Genomic DNA, 24048 nt, shown 5'->3' on the forward strand with positions numbered 1-24048 from the left:
GTGTTTAAATCTGCGGTTTCTCTGTTGAGTTTTTGCCAAGTTGATCTATCTAGTGCGGAAAGTGGTGTGTTAAAGTCCCCAACAATTAATGTCTTTGGATCTATGTGGGATTTGATTGAAAGTAGTGTTTCTTGGATAAATTTTTATGTTTCATTATTAGGGGAATTGTAATATCCTCCTGAAGGAGAGATCCCTTAATAAGTATGTAGCGACCTTCTTTATCTCTTCTCACTAATTTTAATTTGAAGTCTATTTTATCTGATATTAGGATTGCAACTCCCACCTGTTTATGGGGGCCGTTTGCTTTGTAGATTTTGTTCCAGCCTTTCACATTGAAAATGTATTTGATTTTTTGGGCAAAATGTGACTCCTGAAGGCAGCAGATAGAAAGATCTTGCTTTTCAATCCAACTAGACAGTCTATGTCGCTTAATTGGAGAGTTAAGTCCGTCAATGTTGAGAGAGAGAACTGAGAAGTATTTGGGAGTTCCTGCTATTTTATCCACCTTCTTGGGGGTTGTGGCAACTGGGTTCTTTCTATGGTTCTTGGATTCTCAGTTTGGCTGTGGTTTCTTTGCCTTTTTGTGGTCTTGTTGGTTTTGTATGTGTAAGACATCTTTAAGAATCATTTGTAGGGCTGGTTTGGTGGAGATAAATTGTTTCAATTTTTCTTTGCTATTGAAAGTTTTTATTTGACCTTCGGTTATGAAGGAGAGTTTAGCTGGGTACAATATACATGGTTGATAGTTGTTTGTCTTTACAGCATGGCATACATCATTCCAGGCTCTTCTTGCTTTATCCGTCTCTGCTGAGAAATCTGAAGTGATTCTAATTGGTTTCCCTTTATAAGTGATTGATCTTTCTCCTTGAGAGCTTTAAGGATGTTTTCCTTGGTCTGAATTGATCCTATGAGGATTATAATGTGATGCTGGGTTGTCCTGTTCTGTTCTGGTCTATTTGGAGTTCTAAAAGCTTCTTCTATTTGAATAGACCTATCTTTTTTCATGTTTGGGAAGTTCTCTGCTGGGATCCTGTTAAATTTCCCAGACCGTTAATTTCTGTCTCTAGGTGTTCCTCTACACTAATTATCCTCAGATTAGGCCTTCTGATGGTGTCTTCCAAATGTTGAATAGATCTATCCTATTTCTTGGATTTGTCTTAGATGGTTGTGTGTTCTTTCTCTATAATATCTAGGTTCTCTTCAATCCCTGAGATTCGATCTTCTTCATGGTCTAACCTACTATCAAGACTTTCTACTTTGTTTTTATTTCTTTTCCTTCTAGTTGGCTGGCTTTGATTGCTTCAAATTCTTTGTTGGAGCTTTGTTTTAGATCTTGTATGAACTGCTTTACTTCCTTAATTTGGTTTTCAGTGTTTATTTTCAAATCACTTAGTTGATTGGTTATGGTTTCCTTGGACTGCCATTCCTTCTGTTGGGTTCCATTCAGCATTCCTTTTGTGGTCTCCCTGACTTCTTTCAACTTTCTGTTTATGGATTCCATGAATGCCTTTAGCGATCTTTGTATATTCTCATCCTTCTCTCTCAATTCCTGTATTACTCTTTGATTAGCTTTCTCACGTTCACACAATTCCTGTAATTCTCTTTGAGTGTTCTTAGCCCTGCCCATTTGGGATGAAATTAACAGGTTTTGTGCTAGAACACTATCTTAAGGCAAGCATCAACCAGTCTGTAGTTGCACAGTCAAAATCTGCAGCTACAAAAAAATCTAGTTCAATAGATATATCTATTCAACATCCAACAACTATGTATTAATGGGTTATGAACTGCAAAGAAGAATTTGGCAAACCAGAAATTATTAGGTTTAGGGAGAGATGTGGGTAAAAATAGGAATAGAGGGATATGGGCAGGCAGAGGAAAGGTTAACTTAAATAAGTACTAATCTCAAAGTGGGAAATATGTTGAATAGAATGATAGCAGAGAGAGGAAAAAAAAGAAGAATGAGAAAGAGAAAAAAAGAGACAAGAAAAAATAGAAAAACAAAATTAAAAGTTAAAAAGTGAAACACTTAAAAACAAAATTATGCAAATTTAAAAACATAATATTCAGAGAAGAACATGCATAGGATAAGAGAAGGGTAGGGATAGAAAGGAGATGTGAAAAACTTAACAATTAAAATGCTTATATTATACAAGTATAAAGAGGTAGTACTGCTATTAAGGAATTTAAGTCTAAGAGGTTTTGAATTGAGTAATAAATTTCTGGATTAAATGTGTACACAATAGGGGATAAGGTCTAATAATCAACTATGGGTATATCTGAGGATGAGCAGAACATCAATTAAGTCACGCAAAGAAGAATGAAAGAGAAGAAAAGGTGAAAAGAATGAGAAGGAAAGAAAAAAAACGGATCAAAAGGTCAATAAAGCTAAACAAAAAAAAAATTTTTTAAAAGAAAAAGAAAAAAAAAGCACACACACATATACCCCTAAAATAAAAATTTTAAGAGGAAGAAAAAAGTTAATAGGAAACAAATTTTTTAAGGTAAAAATTAAAAATTAAAAAGTTTTAGAAAAAATTTCTTTATAAACGGTACAAAAAAAGAGTTCTTTGAGTTTTTTGGGTGAAATGGGAAGATCCTGTATCTCCCTTGTGTCTATAACCAGTCTCTAGTTGGAGTCTCTCGTCTGCTCTGTGATGTTTGATTTTCCTGTGGCTTGGTTGGTGTCTTAAGTCAGTTTGTTTGAGCAAGCAGAAAAATGCTCTGCTTTACCCAGGATTTTGTGATCCTCCTCCCAGGCTAGTTCAATGGGAGGGAGTTCTGCTTTGAGTATCACAGAAGAGGGAGATGGTTGTTTCTCTAGTTTGGAGATGCTGTAATGAGTCTATGTTCTGGGTAGAGTTGAGGCCTTTCAGCAAACATTAGCTTTTCCCTGAGGGGCTAGCTTCTGAGCCTGCCTGGAGCCATTCTCAGGGTTTATGTTTAATGAATTTCAATTGATTGTCAAGGCTGCTGTAGAGAGGGGAAGCCTCTGTCTCTGTTTACCCAGTGAAGAAAGACACTCCTGGGGCTGGCGGCCCAGGCTGGGTGACTTTTCCCTGGGTTGAGCTGAGCCTGGCAGGTCAGGTTAGGTTCCTGTGACCTGCTTAATGACTCTTTTGTTTTCTTCCAAGGCCTGAGTTGGAGCTAGCTGCTTAGCCAGGCCTTTGTCATTATCAAAGATGGAGATCTCCCATAGTGGGGGGAGGAGGGGTGGCCTTCTCTCCTCTGCTCCCTGAGAGGATGTCAGGCTTCTACTCAAGCCAGAGTCTTGGTTCCTGGGTCGTCTCTGGTCTATGAACTGCAGGATGATGATGTGTGCTCCTTGTCAGTTCTTGCTGGTGTTGAGTAGAATCCACTCACTGACCCATCTGGCGCCTTTGTCCTGGACTCTCTGTGTTGCAGGTATGGCGTCTATGGCTGCCGCCAACACTGCTGCCACTGCCACTGCCACCACCACCACAGCCACAGCTGTTGGCAAGTGCTCAGATCTGTCTCCTTGCCTGGATTTTCCCTCTCTAGCCTAACACTCTTTACTGTGATGGCACACTTTGTGTGATTCTCTGGCTTAGGACTGTTCATTGGAGCACTAAAACTGCTTTCTATGGGAGAGCTTGTTTAGTCCCAGCTTCTCCTACACCATTTTCCCGGAACTCAGTCCTATATTATTGTGTATAATTTTATAATAGATGTACAACATATATTAAGTATTATGTTGAAAGACCCCAGACTCACTGGGATGCTTTCTTCAATGGGAGGGCACCCCAAGAACCAAGACTCCAAGCCAGCAGCTGCAATAAGCAAGAGGAGTTTATTTGGCATTTGGGCAAATGGGTTCCCAGTCCATGGCAGACAGGCAGCCTGGAGCACGGTTACAGGCACTTTTAAAGACAAAAGCCACAGGATTAGCATAAGACCCCAGGTTCCCTAGGATTGGCTCAGTTTACTACACCGGGAAGTTTATGACACTCTTTGTAATAAAACAATTGGCGTGGATGATCAAATGGAGATAGTCACTCTGGGAGATAAGGGTTAGGGAGTTTACGGAGTTACAAACTTGTGATTAATTAACATTTGGCCTAATTTGTTGGGCTCACCAGATGGTCCTTATCTTGGGCCCTCTAAACCGAGAATTTTTACACAGGAATGCAGAGGAACATACTCTTTGTTCCTTATCTTGGGTCCCATTTGGCCACCTGGGGAATTTACTTGTTAGTTCTTTATTTATGACTACAGAGCTTGTCCCAGGGCCGACATCTAGACTCTGAAGCTTTTTATTTATCTCCAGCGAGGGGAAGGGTCAGTGCTAGCACAAGCAAGTTTACAGAAGCAAAACCAGCAGTTAGCAATTGTAAAATGTAACTCTAATTTTTAATCTTTCAATGTGTATAAAAATACTAAATAGGGGCTGGGAAGGTGGCTCACTGGTAGAGCGTTTGCCTTGCATGCATGAGGTCCTAGGTTCAATTCCTCAGCACCATATAAGCAGAAAAAAAAGCCAGAAGCGGAACTGTGGATCAAGTGGTAGAGCGCTAGCCTTGAGCTGAAGATCTGAGGGACAGCTCCCAGGCCCAGAGTTCAGGCCCACGACTGGACTCCTCCCCCCAAAAAATACTAAATACAATAGACAATAAGTAAGTAAATGAATCTGAGAAGCATGCTATATATATATGTATATATATATATTACCAGATAGACCTGTATTTGCCATTTTGTATTAGACCTGCTTGAAGAATGCAGCTGCTATTCTACTGGCCCTCGAGCCCCAGACACTCCAGGATCTGGAGCTGAAGTTAACACATTCCAGACCCCCCACCCGGGCCTGGGATCAGGGACAGTGGCTATCTGGTAACCACTCCCACCCAGGCCCGGGATCAGAGATAGTGGCCATTTGGCTTAGTCTGCTAGCCCAACCAATTATCAGCCCCAGCCCTTTTCTCGCTTTGTATTGCGCCAATCATCTGCTAGAATTATGATTTAAATTTCCTGCGTGGTGTATTGATTCGTTGCCAATAAATACTGAGGCCTTACCCCTACCAAAGGACATATAAAAAGTGCTGTAATCTTGTGCTGGGGTCCTCTCTTTGCACTCAGACATCAGTGCACAGAGGGGTTCGTGCTCGAGCTTGTCAATAAATGACTCATTTCTGCTTGCATCTTTGGTCTCTGGTGGTCTTTTCGGGCGCTCCAAATCTCTGGGCATTACAAATCAAGTAAAAACTAAAATAAATGAATCAAGTAAAAACTAAAATAAATGCAAAATCAATAATAAAAATCATAATATGTTATAAACATACATAAGAAAATATATATCATATATTACACATATATAGAAATATTTTTCCATTGCAGGGCCTTCATTCAGACCCTGGTAACTCTAACCTGAATTTCTTTTCCTCAAGGACAGTGAGCTTTGCTTTCACCCACAGTGCAAAAGAGTTATCTGGATGGTGAGATCAAATCCCAACACTAACGGAAATACTGGCCCCATTTCCAAGACAGTGACTTAATTCTTTTTAATGGAAGCAGCTATGTTTATTCAGTTCCATACTGAACATTAAAATAAAATTAGTGTGGAATTTTGTACCTCTATTCAGACCTCTTTCCCTTACCCCCAAACTGCTTCTCTGAGCACGACTTTTTTCATTTTTTATTGTAAAAATGTTGTACAGAGAGGTTATAGTTAAATGAGCAAGGTAATGATTATATTTCCGATTGAGGATTTTAGCTTCCTCCTTTGTGTTCCACCTACCATCCCCCCCTCCCATCTCCACATCTACTCCCCCTGCCGAGCTCAGTGACTTAATTCTTATTTTTGGCTTTGCACCGGGTTTGAATTCAAGAAGTGGCAACTCTGCCCTTTCGTGCACACTGCTACAGAGTTACTGAGACCTGAGTTCAAATCCCAGGCTAGGAAACAAAACTGGCAGAAATCCAAGCCAGGGAGCTTTCTTTCTTTTTTAATTTAGTTAAATAATTAATTTTTAATTTATTCTTTATTTTGCCAACAGGAGGCTTGAACTCAGGTCGTGGCAACTCTGCCTCAGCTTTGATCACCCTAGGCTGGAGTGTAGCCTCTGGACCCATAGCCAATCCTGGGATCCTAGACCCACAGGGCTTGCAGGAAGAAAAAAAAAGTAGCATAGAAAAAAAGTGGTGAGCTGCAGAGGGCTGGGGGTTTTACATTTTTTTCTTTGCACAGTGACTATCCTGGGTCTGAATGACACAGTTGCAAAGTGGACCTGACCTGCCATTGCTGAGGCTGGTGGGCTATCAGGGAAGCCATAGACCTACCTGTCAACATAGGCCCTGGGTTCAAATCCCAGTCCTGACACCTACCAATGGCAGGAGATCACAAGAGACTCATTCCTATGCATAGGAATACCAATTGAAAGAGTAGTTCATGCTTCAGTCTAGTCTAAAATTGGATGCAATAATCCTAAGAAGTTGATTGATCCTAATTAATAGTTTATAAAGCATGAAAAGAATAATATTCCTTCAATGGTGGTATAATACATGCCTAAGAGTTGGTAGGAACGTACTAGGTGTCATTCAATCATAGATAGACAGCTCTAGTGCTCTTTACCAATATAAATTTATTTGTATAGCACCATCTGCCTATCCATGTATCACTGTTTTGGCCAAACCTGGGGCTGGATCTCAGCACCTGGGAACCACCTGACAGTTTCATTGGCTAGAGGCTGCCATGCTCACACTCATCCATTCATGAATTGGGCCTGCTAGGCCCTAGCACTGCCAAAAATTTAATCTTGGAGTAAGAAGCCGAGTGTGACACATGATTTCTTTTTCTGGGAGAGTCCTGGGTATCAGATATGGTGGAGAACATATCTACAAATCTAGATGCTATGTGATAGAATGTAAACAATGTAATAAATGGTAGAGGTGTCATCCGAGTCAATAAAATAATTGGTAAATAAATGAATAAAACAAGACATAAAATGAATAACCACACCAAACACAATATGGACTGAATATCTGTATGGAAATATAAATTCTGTCTTTAAAATGGATATAAGGAGTATGTTTTTCAGTCTTGAGGCTTGAATTCAGGCTTAGGGAACAGGCCTGACTTTCTTGTCTTCAAGCATGGTCAGATTCCCATCCCTCACAGTGCTGCATATTTACCCAGACCTTGAATACAAATCCTTGGCCTGGCAGAAAAAATGGTACGAATTGCGAACCAGGAAGCTAAATATTTTTTTTTTAATGTGGGCGTTTGAAGAAGCCATAGTCCCTCACAGCAACATAGGCCTACATTTCGAATCCCAGTCATGCCACTTCTGGATGGTGGGAGATCTTAAGAGACTCGTTCCCATTCACAGGAATAATGATGGAATGTTATCAATGTCACGGTTGAATAAGTTGCTCATGAATGATACTTGAATAAAATGAGACTTCATGATTTCAGTCAGCTGATTGATTTTATTTAATTATCTTATGAAACATTAAAAGAATACTATTTCTCACAGGGATGCAATAATTTCAGGACACTGATTTACTTAATAGTTTATTAAGGATTAAAATAATAACATTAATTACATGGAGGCATAATAAATACCTAAGAATTGGTAGGAATGTAGTCTTTATAACTGAATAATGGGTAGACATCCTGACACTGTATAAAGATATATATTTATTAGCATACTACCATCTAGGTGTCACTCTGTTCTTATTTTTTCAAAACCTGGGGCTCGAGTTAAGATCCTAGGAACTGCCTGTCAGTTCAATTTGCCCCAGGATGGTGTGTTGACACTCACCCATTCATGAATTGGGCCTTGTAGGCTGTGAGTTCAGATGCCAGCACTCCCACAAAATGAATCATGGAGTAAGAAGCTGATGGTGACACATGTTTTCCTTTCCTGTGAAAGTCCTGGGTGTCAGGTATAAGTGTAATACATATGCAGACCTATATCCTATGTAATCAATGTAATCAATGTTCTATGTGCCATAATAATCAATAAAATAAACAGTCACTACATGAATGAAAGAAAACATAAAATGAATAACTACACTGAAAGCAATATGGAGTCAACATATGTATGTAAATATAAATCACATATTTAAAATGTACATGAATAGGATGTTTTCTAGTGGTGGGGATCGATCTCAGACCTGAGGTGTACACATGAATTTCTTGACTTCAAGGAGGCCAGCTTCCCCATTCCACACAGTGCAACAGAGTTACCTAGACTAAGAGTTCCAATCTCAGTCCTGGCAGAAAAAAATGGCACCTTTATACTATGTGAGGCCTAATTCTTAGGTATTTCATTATGCCTCCATTTAATGAATGTGATTGTTTAAATGATTCATAAAGTATTGAATAAATGATCAGTGTCCTATAATAAAATTGTGTATAATTTTATCCTAGAATCATTCAAGAACTGCCCATTCAGTCATAACATACATCACATTCCATTGGTATTCGTATAGATAGGAATGAATTTCTAAGGCTCTCCTGCCATTTGGAATTGGAAGGAGCAGGATTCAAACTGTGGGCTCCAGCTCCCACCACTTAAACCCTAGGATAGGGAACTCACTGGTCTGTCCAAGAACAGCAAGATCAATGATTAAGCAGGAACCAGTGGTTCTCAGCAGTCCTTGATATTTACAAGGCTGTGATAGGAGGATCATGGTCAAATTCACCCTAGGCAGGAAAGTCCTTGAGACCCCATCAGAGACAGTACCCAAGCCCTGAGTTCAAGGCCCTCAACCAAAAAACCCGGAAAGACACCCCTTGCCTGCAAGAGATGGTGAAGGAGTGGAGGTGCTGTGGTTGGGAGACCAGGTGCTGGCCTCAATGTACAGAAATTTCTAAGATCTCCCCAGGTTTGCCCGAGCGTGAAATTACAGCAGGGTGGGCGTTGCCTTAACAAGAACTCCAGAGGTTGTGGCCTGTCTTAGTCAGGGAGTGGGGTGAATGTGAGCAAGGTTAGGAGGGTAGTGTCAATTTTATTCTCTCCATCCATGGAAGTATGGTTTTGGATGCTGGTGTCAAAGTCTGAAGTGAAGGATTGCATGTGATTTGTAGCCTGACAAGTTGGGTTTCCCCTGGGTATAAGAAGGTAACTGAAGCCGGGTGCTGCCAGTGGCTCACAATTATAATCCTAGCTACTCAGGAGACTGAGATCTGAGGATCACGGATCAAAGCCAGCTTAGGCTGGCTTTGAACCACCAGATAACCGGAAGTGGTACTATGGCTCCAGTGGTAGAGCGCACACGTTCAGCTGAAGAGCTAAAGGATTGTGTGAAGGCCCAAAGTTCAAACCCCATGACCAACAACCAAAAATAAGGTAGCTGAATTTCCTGCATAGCAGTGTGTACAGTAGGAAATGCCATGCTGTGTTTTTAGCCATTCCAGACGTGTGAGAGGCTCTGAGTTTTGTCTACAGTTGTTCTGAGGACGGTCGTGCTATCTTCTCGGGGGTTGGGATGTTCAGGTGCTCAGGGACTGCTGAGGCCTTGGGCTACCCCTGTGTGTGTGTGTGTGTGTGTGTGTGTGTGTGTGTGTGTATTTTTTCCCTCATCTTTCTCTGTCCCCTTCCTGGGCACCTGTCTGCCTCTCCCTGACTTCAGAGGAAGCCCCTCCTCCATGGCAGCCTGCCTTTAGCCCCCATCTGGGTCTACAATGAGTCCTAAATTGCCAGAAACCTGTATATTCTAGCTTTTTGTTGGGGCCCAAGTCTGTCTGTCCATAACTTTGGCCACCTCCAGAGGATTCTGGGTCAGCAGGGCCAGCTGGCATAGGTTCTCCCCTGCCCCTGGAGGGGAGGGGCTCAGTCATGCCACGTCCTTTCCTTTTCCTCAGCTGGGCATCTGGATGCATGTCCATCCTAGCAGGCTGGCAGTGGAGTGGGGGGAAAGGTGGTTGCCAATGGTTCTGGCCAACTTCAGCCTGATAGCTGACTGAAGGCTGCCCAAACAAGGAGGATCTGGGGCTACATGGAAGGTGAGACCAACTTGTCTTGGAAGTATCCATTGGAGTGGGCCTCTCAGATCCTTCTAAACAATTCCAGATAACCATAATACAGAGGCACAGACTAGATTCCAGGGTCAGGGTAGAGGGGGTGAGAGACTGGTATGGCCAGTACCTCAATGTTCTGGGGCATTAGCCTTGACCTGGTTGTGTCCCCTTGTGTAAGTTCAATTCTTAACCCAGTGCTAGCCACACACTGGCTACTTGTGGCAGTGCTGTGGAAGTGGCAGGAATGGAAGTGAGATCTAGGATGACCAAAGTCTGAATTTATGGCCTGTGGGGTTGGGGATGGCAAAGGGTGTTTATTTAAAAAAAAATCTCAGAGGGTTGGGAAGGTGGCTCAGTGGTAGAGCACTTGCCTTGCATGCCTGCGGCCCTGGGTTCGATTCCTCAGCACCACATAAGCAAAAAGGAAAAAGTCGGAAGTGACGTTGTGGCTCAAGTGGTAAAGTGCTAGCCTTGAGCTGAAGAGCTGAAGGATGGTGCCCAGGCCCAGAGTTCAGGCCCCACAACCGGACCACCACCCCTCCCAAAAAATATCTCAGAGCTGGAATTCAGGGCCTAAGCACTGTCTCTGAGCTAACACTCTACCACTTGAATCACAGCTCACCTTTCATCTTTTTTAGTAGTTTAGTGGAGAGAAGAGTCTCACGGACTTTCTTGCCTGTGCTGGCTTCAAGCTGCCATCCTAAGAGTTCAGCCTATTGAGTACTGGATTGCTGGTATGAGACATTGGCACCTGCTAAAGATGTTAGTGTGTGTGTCTGCGTGTGTTTGTGTTTACCGGGGCTTGAATTCAGAGCCTAGGTGCTATCTTTTAGCTTGTTTGCACAAGGTTGGTGCTGTACCATGTGAACTAGGGTAGCTCCGCTTCCCAGATTTTTGATGATTCATTGGAGATAAGAGTCTACCCAGGCTAGCTTTGAATCTTGATTGATCCTCAGGTGTCAGCCTTGAGTAGCTAGGATTACAGGCATGAGCCACTGGCACCCAGCTGCAAGGATGTCTTTTCATAAGCTCTTCTGTTCTAACAGCTATCTACTTGCCCTGGCCTAGATCTCTAACCTCTACATCAGCTCCTAGCAGCCCCTGACTGTGTGGAGAACATAAAGCTCAAACCTGATCCCATTTCTTTGTCCTCAGGGGAGGGTATGTTTTGTCTGAAGCCTTGGTTGGAGGGGTAGCTGTACATGGGTGCTTAGCTGGGATAGAGAGGTACTCTGTTTTAACCAAGAAAGAAAGTGTGGCCAGTTAGATACTAATAGCTTATTCTCTCATATCCCTATCTCCTCAGAGGCTGAGATCTGAGGATTGCCATTCAGTGGCAGCCCAGCTAAAAAGCCTGTGAGACTCTCTTCTGCAAATAACCACAGAAAGCTCGAAGAAAAGCTGTGGCTCAAGTGGTAGAGTGCTAGCCCTCAATGAAAAAACTCAGGATTATTCATCACATCAACAGGAGCAAGAATAAGAACCACATGGTTATCTCAATAGATGCAGAAAAAGCATTCGACAAGATCCAACACCCCTTTATGATGAAGGTTTTGAAAAAATTAGGAATCCATGGAACATTCCTCAATACAATAAAGGCTGTATATGACAAACCTACAGCCAGCATTATACTTAATGGTGAAAAACTAAAGCCATTTCCTCTTAACTCAGGAACAAGACAAGGATTTCCACTCTCTCCACTTCTCTTCAATCTAGTATTAGAATGCCTAGCTACAGCAATAAGACAAGATGCAGACATAAAGGGGATCCAAATAGGGAAAGAAGAAGTAAAACTCTCCCTCTTTGCAGATGACATGATCTTATATTTAAAGAATCCCATAGACTCCACTCCCAAATTACTCAAGCTGATTCAAAACTTTGGCAAAGTAGCAGGGTATAAAATTAACCCCCCAAAATCAATGGTTTTCTGTATGCCTACAATGAGAAAAGTGTGGCTGAAATTAGGAAAGCAACTCCATTTGTAATAGCCCCACAAAAAATAAAATACCTAGGAATTAACTTAACCAAAGAAGTGAAGGACCTCTATGATGAAAACTTTAAAATCTTGAAAAAGGAAATCAACACAGAACTTAAAAAATGGCAAAGCCTCCCATGCTCCTGGATGGGAAAGATTAACATTGTGAAAATGACAATACTTCCCAAGGCTATCTACAAATTCAACGCGATACCTATCAAAATTCCAAGCTCATTCTTCAAGGAAATAGAAGAGGCAATCCAAAAATTCATATGGAACAATAAAAGACCCCGAATAGCAAAAACGCTCCTCAACGGAAAGAACACTACTTGAGGAATATCAATACCAAATTTCAAACTCTACTATAAAGCCATAGTAATCAAAACAGCTTGGTATTGGCATAAGAACAGACCTCAGGACCAATGGAATAGAATTGAAAACCCAGAAATGAACCTACAGACCTATAGCCATCTAATCTTCGATAAGGGAGCTAAAACAATAGAATGGAACAAAGACAGCCTTTTCAGTAAATGGTGCTGGCAAAACTGGTTAACTACTTGTAGAAAACTAAAGCTAGATCCTTATATTTCACCCTGGACCAGAATCAACTCCAAATGGATCAAAGACCTCGAAGTCAAAGCAGACACTCTGAAAACATTACAGGATGGAATAGGAGAAACCCTGGGTCTCCTTGGCTCAGGCCGAAATTTTCTGAATAGAGACCCGGAAACACAACAAATCAAAGAAAGGTTGGACCAATGGGATTGCATAAAGTTGCAGAGCTTCTGCATGGCAAAGGACATAGCTAGAAAGATCAATAGAAAGCCCACGGATTGGGAAAAGATCTTTACTAGCCATACAACGGACAAGGGTCTCATATCTAAAATATACTTGGAACTCAAAAAATGAAACCCCACAACAACAAATCCTCAAAGAAACCACTGCCCAATAAACAAGTGGGCGAAAGACTTAAAGAGAAACTTCTCTGAAGAAGAAAGAAGGATGGCCAATAGACACATGAAGAAATGCTCAACCTCCCTAGCCATAAAAGAAATGCAAATCAAAACAACAATGAGATACCACCTCACTCCAGTTAGAATGGCAAAAATCAAGAACTCTAACAACAACAGATGCTGGAGGGGATGTGGACAGAAGGGAACCTTACTTCATTGTTGGTGGGAGTGTAAACTTGTTCAACCACTTTGGAAAGCAGTATGGAGGTTCCTCAAAAGACTCCACATAGAACTCTCCTATGACCCAGCAATCCCACTTTTGGGCATTTACCCAAATGTTTACAAACAAGACCACACTAAAGCTACCAGCACAACAATGTTTATTGCAGCATTATTCACCATAGCTAAGATCTGGAATCAACCCAGATGTCCCTCAGTAGATGAATGGATCAAGAAAATGTGGTATATATACACAATGGAATTCTATGCCTCCATCAGAAAGAATGACATTGCCCCATTTGTTAGGAAATGGAAAGACTTGGAAAAAATTATATTAAGCGAAGTAAGCCAGGCCCAAAGAAACATAGGCCCCACAGTTTCCCTTATTTGTAATATCTAGTATATGTATGAGTCAAGCGGAAAAGGTCAGATAATGTGATGTTAGGAAAATGAACACTTAGATATGTATTTCAATGTTTTTTTCTTTCATGCATGTGTTTCTAATGCATTTATAAGATTATTTCTTTGTTGCTTTGTATGTCCCTCCCCCACAGTATAACCCCTGCTTTCACTATATTTGATGTCAGTATAACTTGTGGAGGAGATGGGGAAAAACAAGTCGTTTAAGGATACAGGTGGACCTGTTGCAACAATGAGAAGTACAAGTTGTCATGTCCATAATGAGCTTTACAATGTCTGTGGGGAGGGGGAGAAGGATTGGGACTGGGGGGGGAGGGGGGAGGCTGGGAAGGGATGTGAAGGATAAACAAAGGAGGAGGCTGCAATGCTTGGTAAGAAATGTACGCATTATCCTGCCCATGTAATTGTAACCCCTCTGTACAGTATGTTCACAAATAAAATAAATTAAATTAAAAAAAAAAACTCAGGGACAGAGCCCGGGCCCTGAGTTCAAACCCCTGTACAAATATGTTCATGCACACAGGCATGCACACACACACACACACATACACACACAGAGAAGTGTTAATGATGAGCTGAGGTAGAACTGTGGGCAGTTCTGAGGCATAATCAGAGTAAGCTCTCAAGGAAGATCAAGTTGTTTATCCCTAAGTCCTTCTTGGGCTGAGGGGTCTGGGTCATGGCAGTAAGTTCCATGGAACCTGCCCCTCCATCCATGCACGGGGCCACAGGACCAATGCTCCTTTGTAGTTGGCCCACAATTGCAGACCTTCATCTGCCCGGAGTACTGGTGAGGAAAGCAGGGCTCCAAGCCCTGGGACTCCAGGGGTAGTGACTGCTACAAGCAGCAGCCAGCCATCTGTGGATACCTGAGCCTACAAGTCTTCCATGAGCCCAACTCAACACTAGTCAAAGGTGTGCCTGACAGATTTGCACTTTTGTGATACTTGCGTGAGTGGGCATTACCTGCTGTGCCATCTTGCAGCTCATGCCCCTCCTGGCCCAGAACCCTGGTATGAGACATCGATTTACTGCTCAGATCCATACTGCACCCATGAGAGATGCCATTCTGATGACTCAACCAATGACCTCCGTGCCCCAAGGCTTGACCTTACTCTGGTAGCCTACTCTGTAGGAAAAGACCTCCAAAGAGGCTGCTCTGAAGACTGGTGGGACACCTAGACACTGGGAGACCCTTAGGGGCCCACTGGAAAGTACTCTGCCATAGAGTGAGGTCCAAGCAGGCCAGGTGTTGGTCATGGGGCTTGAACTCTGGGCCTGGGCGCTGTCTCCCAGCGCTACAGCTTACACTTCAGCCACAGTGCCACTTCCAGTTTTCTGAAGGTTCCTTGGAGATCAAAGTCTCTCGGACTTTCTGGCCTGGGCTGGCTTTGAACCGCGATCCTCAGGTCTTAGCCTCCTGAGGAGCTAGGACAGATGTGATCCACGGGTGCTGGCCTGATCTGGAGTTTCACTACAGTGGACTAGGAGCTCCTGAAAGCTTTTCTTTACTTTTTTAGGTGCCAGTACTGGGGCTTGAATTCAGGGGTCTGGGCTTTGGTCTCTTAACTTTTTCCCTCAATTCTGGCACTCTATCACTTGAGCCACAGCTCCATTTCTGGCTTTTGGTAGTTCATCGGCAAGAGTAGTCTCAGTCATTTCCTCCCTCTGATCTCAGTTTCCTGAGTAGCTAGGATTTACAGGGGTTGAGCCACTAGTGGCAATAGTCTAGATGCTTTTCTTTTTTTGGGGGGAGGGGGTCCAGTCATGGGGCCTGAACTCTGGGCCTGGGCGCTGTCCCTCAGCTCTTCAGCTCAAGGCTAGTGCTCTACCACTTGAGCCACAGCGCCACTTCCAGCTTTTTTCTTTTTTGCTTATGTGGTGCTGAGGAATCGAACCCAGAGCCTCAAGCATGCAAGTCAAGCACTCTACCAATGAGCCACCTTCCCAGCCCCTAGAAGCTTTTCTTAAGCAAGTGTTCTTCCCTGCATTTGCCCTGACTCCTCCATGCAAAGGAGGCCTGAGGGTCAGGAGCTATGAAAAATAGGCTTCCAGCCACAGGAAATGGCTGGGGACCATGGTGAAAAGACAAGCTAATCTTCCCCCTGGGCCCCATTCTGGGACCCCAACCTCTGCCCTCCCTGTGACTCAAGTACAAACCTTGACACAGCCTTGAATGTCCTGCCAGACTTGTCTGAAGCCACAGAACCTTCACACCACACCGCCTGCTCTAAACCACACCTCAGGACCATTGCCCATGCTGGACCTTCTGCCTGAGGCTCTCTGCCCTCTTTCACATCTTAGAACTCCTGTGGAATTTTGGCACTGGTTATATCACCTCGTGGAGCAAGTCTTTCCTTCCAATCTCCCTCTTTTTTTTTTTTTTTAGTATTAAGTTTTTCTAGAGATGGAACTTGTGCAGACTGACTGGCAAATGCTCTATCTTGATGTGTGTGTGTGTGTATATGTGTGTGAGATTGTATGTGTGTGTGTGTGTGTGTGTGTGTGTGTGTGTGTGTGTGTGTATGTGTGTGTGTGCGCGTGTGTGTGCCATTCCTGGGGTTTGAATTCATGGCCTGGGTACTATTCTATCCCTGAGCCTTTGTGCTCAAGGCTAGCACTCTACTACTTGAACCACAGCTCTACTTCTGGCTTTTTGGGTGTTTAATTGGAGAAAAGTGTCATCCTTGCAATTGTCATCCTCAGATCTCAGCCTCCTATGTATCTAAGATTACAGGGGTGAGCCACCAGCACCTGCCCTCTACCCTACCTCTTACCTATAACCTCCGCCCTCCTCTGAGTCCCAGAACAATATATATCATCAGGCTGACTTTTTATTTGCCAGTCTTGGGGCTTGAACTCAGGGTCTGGGCATGTTCCTGAGCTTCTTTTGCTCAAGGCTAGCACTCTACCACTTAAGCTCCAGTGCCACTTTTGGCTTTTTCTGTTTCTGTGGTACTGAGGAATAGAACCCAAGCCTTCGTGCATGCGTGCTATGTAAGCACTCTACCACTAAGCCACATACACAACCCAAGGCTCACTACTAATGGGAGTTATGAGGGTGGGGTTTATTAGCTTACCCCTTTCATTGTAGAAATCAGTGACTATTTCATATCTTTGCCAATATTTGGGACCAGCTTGTGACTTGGCAATGAGGAATGATAAATGAGTGATAGCCACCAGGCCCCGGAGGTCTAGGCTCACATCATACAGAGGGATAGAGAATATGAAGCCAGAACCTTCGACAACTCCTATAGCCTAGAAATGTGGTCTCCCTAAAGGCAGTGTCTGGCTTCTAGGTGTCCCAATGGGACACCTCAGCCAGAACATAATGCTTCAGTTCTTTAAATGGCAGAAAAGGATGCTTTGTTCAAGTTGCCGGCTCAGACTTAGTACTCTCTGAGGGCTTGTCCCAGCTTGCCCATGTTGGGTGTCTGGGCATGGGCAACCTGCTGAATGCTCATCATCCATACAAAGATACAAGGAGTTATTGCCTCCTCTTTTTTTTTTTTTTTGGCAGGTCTGTGGTTGTACTATGAGACTAGGCTCTGTCCCTGAGCTCCTTTTGCTCAAGTGTAGCACTCTGCCCTTGAGCCACAGACCCATTCATGATTTTCCTTTTTCATGTGACCTCTTAGAAAGAAGGGTATCATGGACTTTTCCGCCCGGCTGAATTCAGATTGGCATTCTTTACATCTCAGCCTCCTAAGGAGCTAGGATTACAGGCAGGAGCCACTGATACCTTGCTTTCTTTTCTTCTTGTTCTTTTTTTTGAATCATAACAATCTGAAATCTTCACGGTGTCATTCCAATGGTTTGCATTCAAATTAAACTACTCAGGCTTGGAGTTTGAATGTAGGTCTGCCACCCACAAATGGAGGGAGATCCTGACAAACTCATTCCTGTTCATGTGAATGCTAATGGAATGTTATAAAAGTAAAAATTAAATGTGCAGTTGCTTCATGATTCTATTTTAGAATGCCACAGAATAATTATTGTATTTATATCTTCCATTCTAGCATCATGGTATGATTAAGGATATTGACTAATTTTTAATTAATGCTTTCATAAGTATTCAACCAGGATACTTCATTAAATGGAAGCATAATTTAATAACTAATAATTGGTAATAATATATATATATAATTTAATATCCTTACAGTCCCTCTCTCTATATATGTATATATATTTATATATATATACATATATATCTCAATCTACACATCTATCAACATATATATGTATATTTGTGTATATATATACATATATCATCATACCTATGATCAAGCCACACTAGTCCCATATATATATATATGTAGTCCCATATATATATATATATATATATGGGACTAGTGTGGTTTGATTATAGGTCCTCAGAACTTCCTGGCAGCTCAGTTTCCAGAGGATGTTCTGCTAAGACTATGACCCCACTTATGGATTGGGCATTGTAGGCCATGAGTTGAAATCCCAGGATGGCCAAAAATTTATTCTTTGTAGGAAGAAGCCAATTTTGACACATTGTTTTCCTTCTCTGCGAAAGTCCTTGGTATCAGTATGATGTATAAAATATATCCTATGTGATATGATATAATAAAAAGAATGTTATATGTGTAATAATACTAAATAAATAAGGGTAATAAATGTCAACGCAATAAACTCATGTATGTAAATAGATCTCATATATGAACATTATTTTTTCCAGTGCTGAGGCTTCAATTCAGGCCCTAGGAACTGGTCTGAATTTCTTGTCTTCAAGGACAGTGAGCCATTCCCCTTCACCCCCAGTGTCACAGAGTTACCCAGACCCTGAGTTCAAATCCCATGCCTGCCAGAAAAATTGGGCAAATTCAAGCCAGGATCTTATTATTATTATTGTTATTATTATTATTATTATTGCCAAGTACGGGGCTTGAAGTTAGGTCTTGGCATCTCTGCCACTGCCAGCACTGGGATCCTAGGACCTGAATTCCAATCTTGGGACAGGCAAAAAATATAAAAAATAAAAAGGAGGAGCATAATACTGAGAAGTTCAAGAAGGTAGTTTTACCTTTTTATTTCGTTTGTATTGTAACCATCCTGGGTCTAAATGCCAAGGCCCAGAAAGTGTACATGACCTTGCATTGCTGATGTTTGGCAGCTATTAAGGAAGCCATAGCCAAAACCAGCAAATTAGGTCTGGAGGTCGAATCCCAGGACTGCCACTAATGAATGGCTGGAGATTCTAAGAAACCCATTCCCATATGCATCCATAGGAATGGAATGTTATAAAAGTAACAATTAAATTAGCAGTTAGTGTACGATTATATTATAAAATTATACACAACAATTATACTACATTGACTAATTTTCAATTAATATTTTATTATGTATTCAATCATGATACTTTAAAAAGGAAGGAATTTAATTGCCAATAATCGGTAGTAATTTTCTATATGCAGTTACATAGTATAGACATCTCTTTCTTGTTGTATAAATATACATCCATTTATCTGTCAACCAATCTACACATTTATCTGTTCATATTCTTGTCACTCCCGGGGCTCAGTGATAGGTTGCTTGCCTAGTACGTACAAAGCCTTGGGTTCGATTCCTCACTACCGCGTGCACAGAAAAATATGGAAGTCATGCTGTTGATCAAGCAGTCGAGCACTAGCTTTGAGCATTAAAGCTTAGGGACTGTGTCTAGACCCTTACTCAATACCCAGGTCTGGCACCAAAAAACAGAAAATAGAATGTTCTAACTGGAACAACGTAAGGATAGGACTGCAAATACCTCATCACAGAGCAAACCAGGAGTCTGGTGCTGACAGCTGACATCTAACCTGACTTAGCCAGAAATAAACCACTGCAACCCAGCCCCACAGAGCCAGATGCTGCTGGCTCACTGAGCCCTGTCATCCAAGATACTCAGGGGCTGAGATCTGACACTGGTGGGTTTAAAACCCAGCCCTTGCAGGATGTCTGTAAAACTCTGAGCTGTGGCTCACAGTGGTAGAACTCTAGCCTTGAGCAAAAGATCTTAGAACAGTACCCCCAACCTTCTAGTGCATTCCCTGTGGCTGACTCCCAGCCCTCCCAAAAAAAACCCCATCCCTCTAAGTCATTAGATGTGAATTTTGTGTGGTTTGTGACATGTTTCTGAAAGAATGGTGATACTGATGAAAACACTCTAATTCTAATGACTGCGTGTGGGATACAGCTATGTGATGAGTCCTTCATGAGGTGTGTGCTGAGTCCTTCATGGGGTTCATTCTTGCATCTGGTCCTTGTAAGAGCTCTACAAGTAAGATGATGGTGCAGATGAGAAACTTGAAGCTCACCAAAATTATGTGTGTACTGAAATCTAGTGAGTTGTCTCCTGCAGACAATTGTTTATTTTTCTCAATCGTGAACCTTGAACTCAGGGCCTAGGCACTGACCCTTCCCTGTTGGCTCATGGCTAATGCCCTACCACGTGGAGCCAAGGACCCTCTTGCAACAGAGTGTTATGATCAAGGTGTCTGTAGCTGAGGTCTGTCACCCTGCCTACTCAAGAAGTTGAGATCTGAGGATCTGGGTTCCAAACTATCCCAGACACAAAGCGTCCCATGAGAATATAATCTCCTATTCACCACTTAGAAACTTGAAGTGGAAGCTGGGCACCACTACCTCATGCCTGTCCTCCTAGCTACTCCAGAGCCTGAGAGCTGAGGATCAGGGTCCAACCTGGGCAGGAAATTCTTGAGATGGACACTACTCTCCAGTGACCCAACAAAAACCTGAAGAAATGCTGTAGCTCAAGTGGTAGCGCACTTGGCTTTAGCTGAAGAACTCAAGGGCAGCGCCCAGGCCTAGACTTCAACTCCTCCAACATACAAGAAGAGAAAGAAAGAAACCTGAAGAGGAGGGGTTAGATTGCTTTGCATGTATGAGTCCCTCGGTTTTGATTCCTCAGTACCACATCACTAAAAAAAAGCCTGAAGTGGCCCTGTGGCTCAAGTGGTAGAGTGCTATTCTTGTACAGGAGAAACTCAGGTAGTGCTCAGGTCCTGAATTCAAGTTCCAGGACAAGTGTATGCACACACACACACACACACACAGATATCAGAAGTGAAGCTGTGACACCAACTTTTGGTAAAGCACTGAGCTTCGGTTCTGAGCTCATGGTCAGCACCCAGGTCCTGTGTTCAACCCCAAAAGCTAGCCATGCAGGGCTCAACTAGGAGAGGTCAAAGGTTTCAAAATGATGAGCTTCACTAGCCCTAGATGACAGGAAGCATTGTGATATTACCCATGTGCTTAGATTCAGCGAGCTTCTGGAAACCTAAGGAGGCAACTTTGCCAATTAGGAATCTTTTAACTCAGTTCAGCTCTCTAGTTGTCTGCCAGAAGTACCCTTGAATTAATTATAGCAGTTTGTTTCAAAACTAGGACATAGTCTAACAAAGACAGGATAAGTACAAGGAACTTGACCTGTCACAGGAGGTGGCACAAATGAAGGCTTCCTGTCCAAACAGAGCACTGGGGAAAGAGATAGCTTTGGATACAAAGAGGCCTTTTTCTCCTGGCCTTCAGAGCCTGCCCACACTCATCCTCACTAATTGGCCCAGATGGAGTTGTTTGTTACACAGCTGTACAGGAGTGAGGCCTTTTCTCTGCCTGTTCCAACAATGAGGCAGACTTCCTCCAGCAGCCTGAGGTGCGCAGAAACCCTCAGGCTACACTGGGAACAGTGAGGGAAGCCCCGGAATATGCACTGTCTTGAAAGCGCTCTCTGTGCTATGAAACCATTTTATTCAAAGCAAATTTCCTAGCTGAGTGCCTTTCAACATAGGGACTCTGGATCTTCACCGATAGAAATACATGCATACATACATGGGTAGACATGGAGTTACTGTTTTTTGTTTTTTTGTTTTTGGCAAGTCTGGGGGTTATACTATGAGCCTAGGCACTGTCCCTGAGCTCCTTTTGCTCAAGGGTAGTGCTATGCAATTGAGCCACAACCCCAGTCATGTTTTTTTTTTTTATTTCCTGTGATCCCTTAGAAATAAGATTGTCCTGGGCTTTCCTGTCCCGACTGAATTCAAATTGTCATTCTCTACCTCAGACTCCTGAAGAGCTAGGATTACAGGCAGGATCCACTGACACTTGGCTTTCTTTTCTTCTTGTTCTATTTTTCCTCATGACAATCTGAAATCTTCACAGTGTCATTCTAATGATTTGCATTTCTGAGTAAACTACTCAGGCCTGGAGTTAGAATGCCAGGACCGCCACATACAAATGGAGGGAGATCTTGAGAAAAATCATTCCTATCCATGGGAATGCTTAATGGAATTTATAAAAGTTACAATTAAATTGACAGTTAGTTCATGATTCTCTTATAGAATACCACACAAAAATTATTGGATTATGTCTTTCATTCTAACACCCTGGTTTGGTTCTCCTAATTAAAGAATACTGACTTCTTTTACATTAATACTTTAGTAGGTATTCAACCATGATACTGCATTAAATGGAGACCTAATTTAATAACTAATAATTCATAATATATAATGTAATATCCTCACATTGTCTCTCTCATATATATAGCAAACTACACATCTATCTATCTATCTATCTATCTTTCTATATCTATATCTATGCCTATATCTAACAATCTATTTATATATATATCCCACTACTATGGCTTAATCGCAGGTCCTCAGAACTGGCTGGGAGCTCAGTTTGCCAAAGGCTTTTGTTTTACAACTGACCCATTCATAAATTATGCATTGTGGGTTATGAGTTCAAATCCCAGCATTGCCAAAAGTTTATCTGTGCAGTAAGAAGCCAATTTTGACACATTTTTTCCTTCTCTGTAAAGGTCCTAGGTCTCAGTATGATGTATAATCCATATGCAAATATATCCATGTGATAAGATATAATAAATGAAAAAAGTTATATATGTAATAATGCTAAATAAAATACACAATGAATAAAGAAGGGTAATAAATGTCATATGGAGTAAACCCCTGTATGTAAAAAGATCTCATATATGAGTATTATTTTTCCAGTGATGGGGCTTGAATTCAGGCCCTTGAAACTGGTCTGAAATTCTTGTCTTCAAAGACGGTGAGCTTCCCCTCCCCCACAGTGCCACAGAGTTCCCCAGACCCTGAGTTCAAATCCCAGGCCTGCCAGAAAAATGCAGCAAATTCCAAGCCAGGGCCTTAATTTTTTTGGCGAGACCTGGGTCTTGAACTCAGCTTGTGGCAACACTGCCTTAGCCTTGATCACTCTAGGCTGGGGTGCAGCCTCTGGACCCACAGCCCATCCTGAGATCCTAGGACCTGAGTTCAAATCTTTGGAGTGGCAAAAAAAGGTGAAGTGTTGGGAAGGTGGCTCAGTAGTAGAGTGCTTGCCTTGCATGCATAAGGTCCTGAGTTCGATTCCTCAGCACCACATAAGCAGAAAAATGCCAGAAGTGTTGCTATGGCTCAAGTGGTAGAATGATAGCCTTGAGCTGAAGAGTTGAGGGACAATGCACAGACAGAGACTTCTGCCTGACAACCGACAAAAAAAAGAGGGTGAAGGAAGGAGAAGGATAAAACTGGGAAGTTCCAGAAGGTGGTTTTACATAGTTTTTTTTCTTTGAATTGTGACCATCTTGGGTCTAAATGACAGGGCCCGGAAAGTGTAGGTGGCCTTGCCCTGCTGAAGTTTGCTGGGCTATCAGGGAAGCCATAGCCAAAACCAGCAAACTAGGTTCGGGGTTCAAATCTCTACCATCTACGAATGTCAGGAGATCCTAAAAAATGCATTCCAATAGACAACCATATGAATGGAATGTTGTAAAAGTAACAATTACATTACTACTTAGTGTATGTTTATATTATAAAATTATACACAATAATCATAGTACATTGCCTAATTTTCAATTAATACTTTATTATGAATTCAAACATGATACCTAAATAAAGGAAGAAATAATTTAATTATTGATAATTGGTAGTAAAATAGTATATATAACTTAATAATGTACAGACATCTCTCTCTTGTTTTATATGTATAAATATATATATATATGTATATATAAAACAAACCATATCTATTTCTACACTTGTCACTACTGAGGCTCAGTGGTAGAGTGTTTGCTTAGTATGTATGAAGCTCTGGGTTCATTTCCACACTATCACATGCAAAGAAAAAGCCAGAAGTGGTGCTGTCACTGAAGCACCAAAAACAAGTTAGAAAGTTATGACCGCAACTATAGAATGCCAGGACTTCAAATACCTCATGACAGAGCAAGCCGGGAGTCTGAAGCTGATGGTTGCCATCTAACTTGACTTAGCCAGAGGTCAACAGCTGCAAACCAACTCCATCAAACCAGACGCTGCTGGCTCACCCCTAGCTGCTCTGGGATGAGTTCTGAAACTGGTGGTTTGAATACTCAGCCCTGGCAGGAAGTCTGTGAGACCCATAGCTGAGGCGCAAAGTGGTAGAGTTCTAGCCTTGAGGAAAAGTTCTTAGGAGAGTACCCTCAA

The sequence above is a fragment of the Dipodomys spectabilis genome, unplaced genomic scaffold (genome assembly GCF_019054845.1).
Source record: "Dipodomys spectabilis isolate Male_0828 unplaced genomic scaffold, ASM1905484v1 ptg000282l, whole genome shotgun sequence".
In the NCBI taxonomy this organism is placed as follows: Eukaryota; Metazoa; Chordata; class Mammalia; order Rodentia; family Heteromyidae; genus Dipodomys; species Dipodomys spectabilis.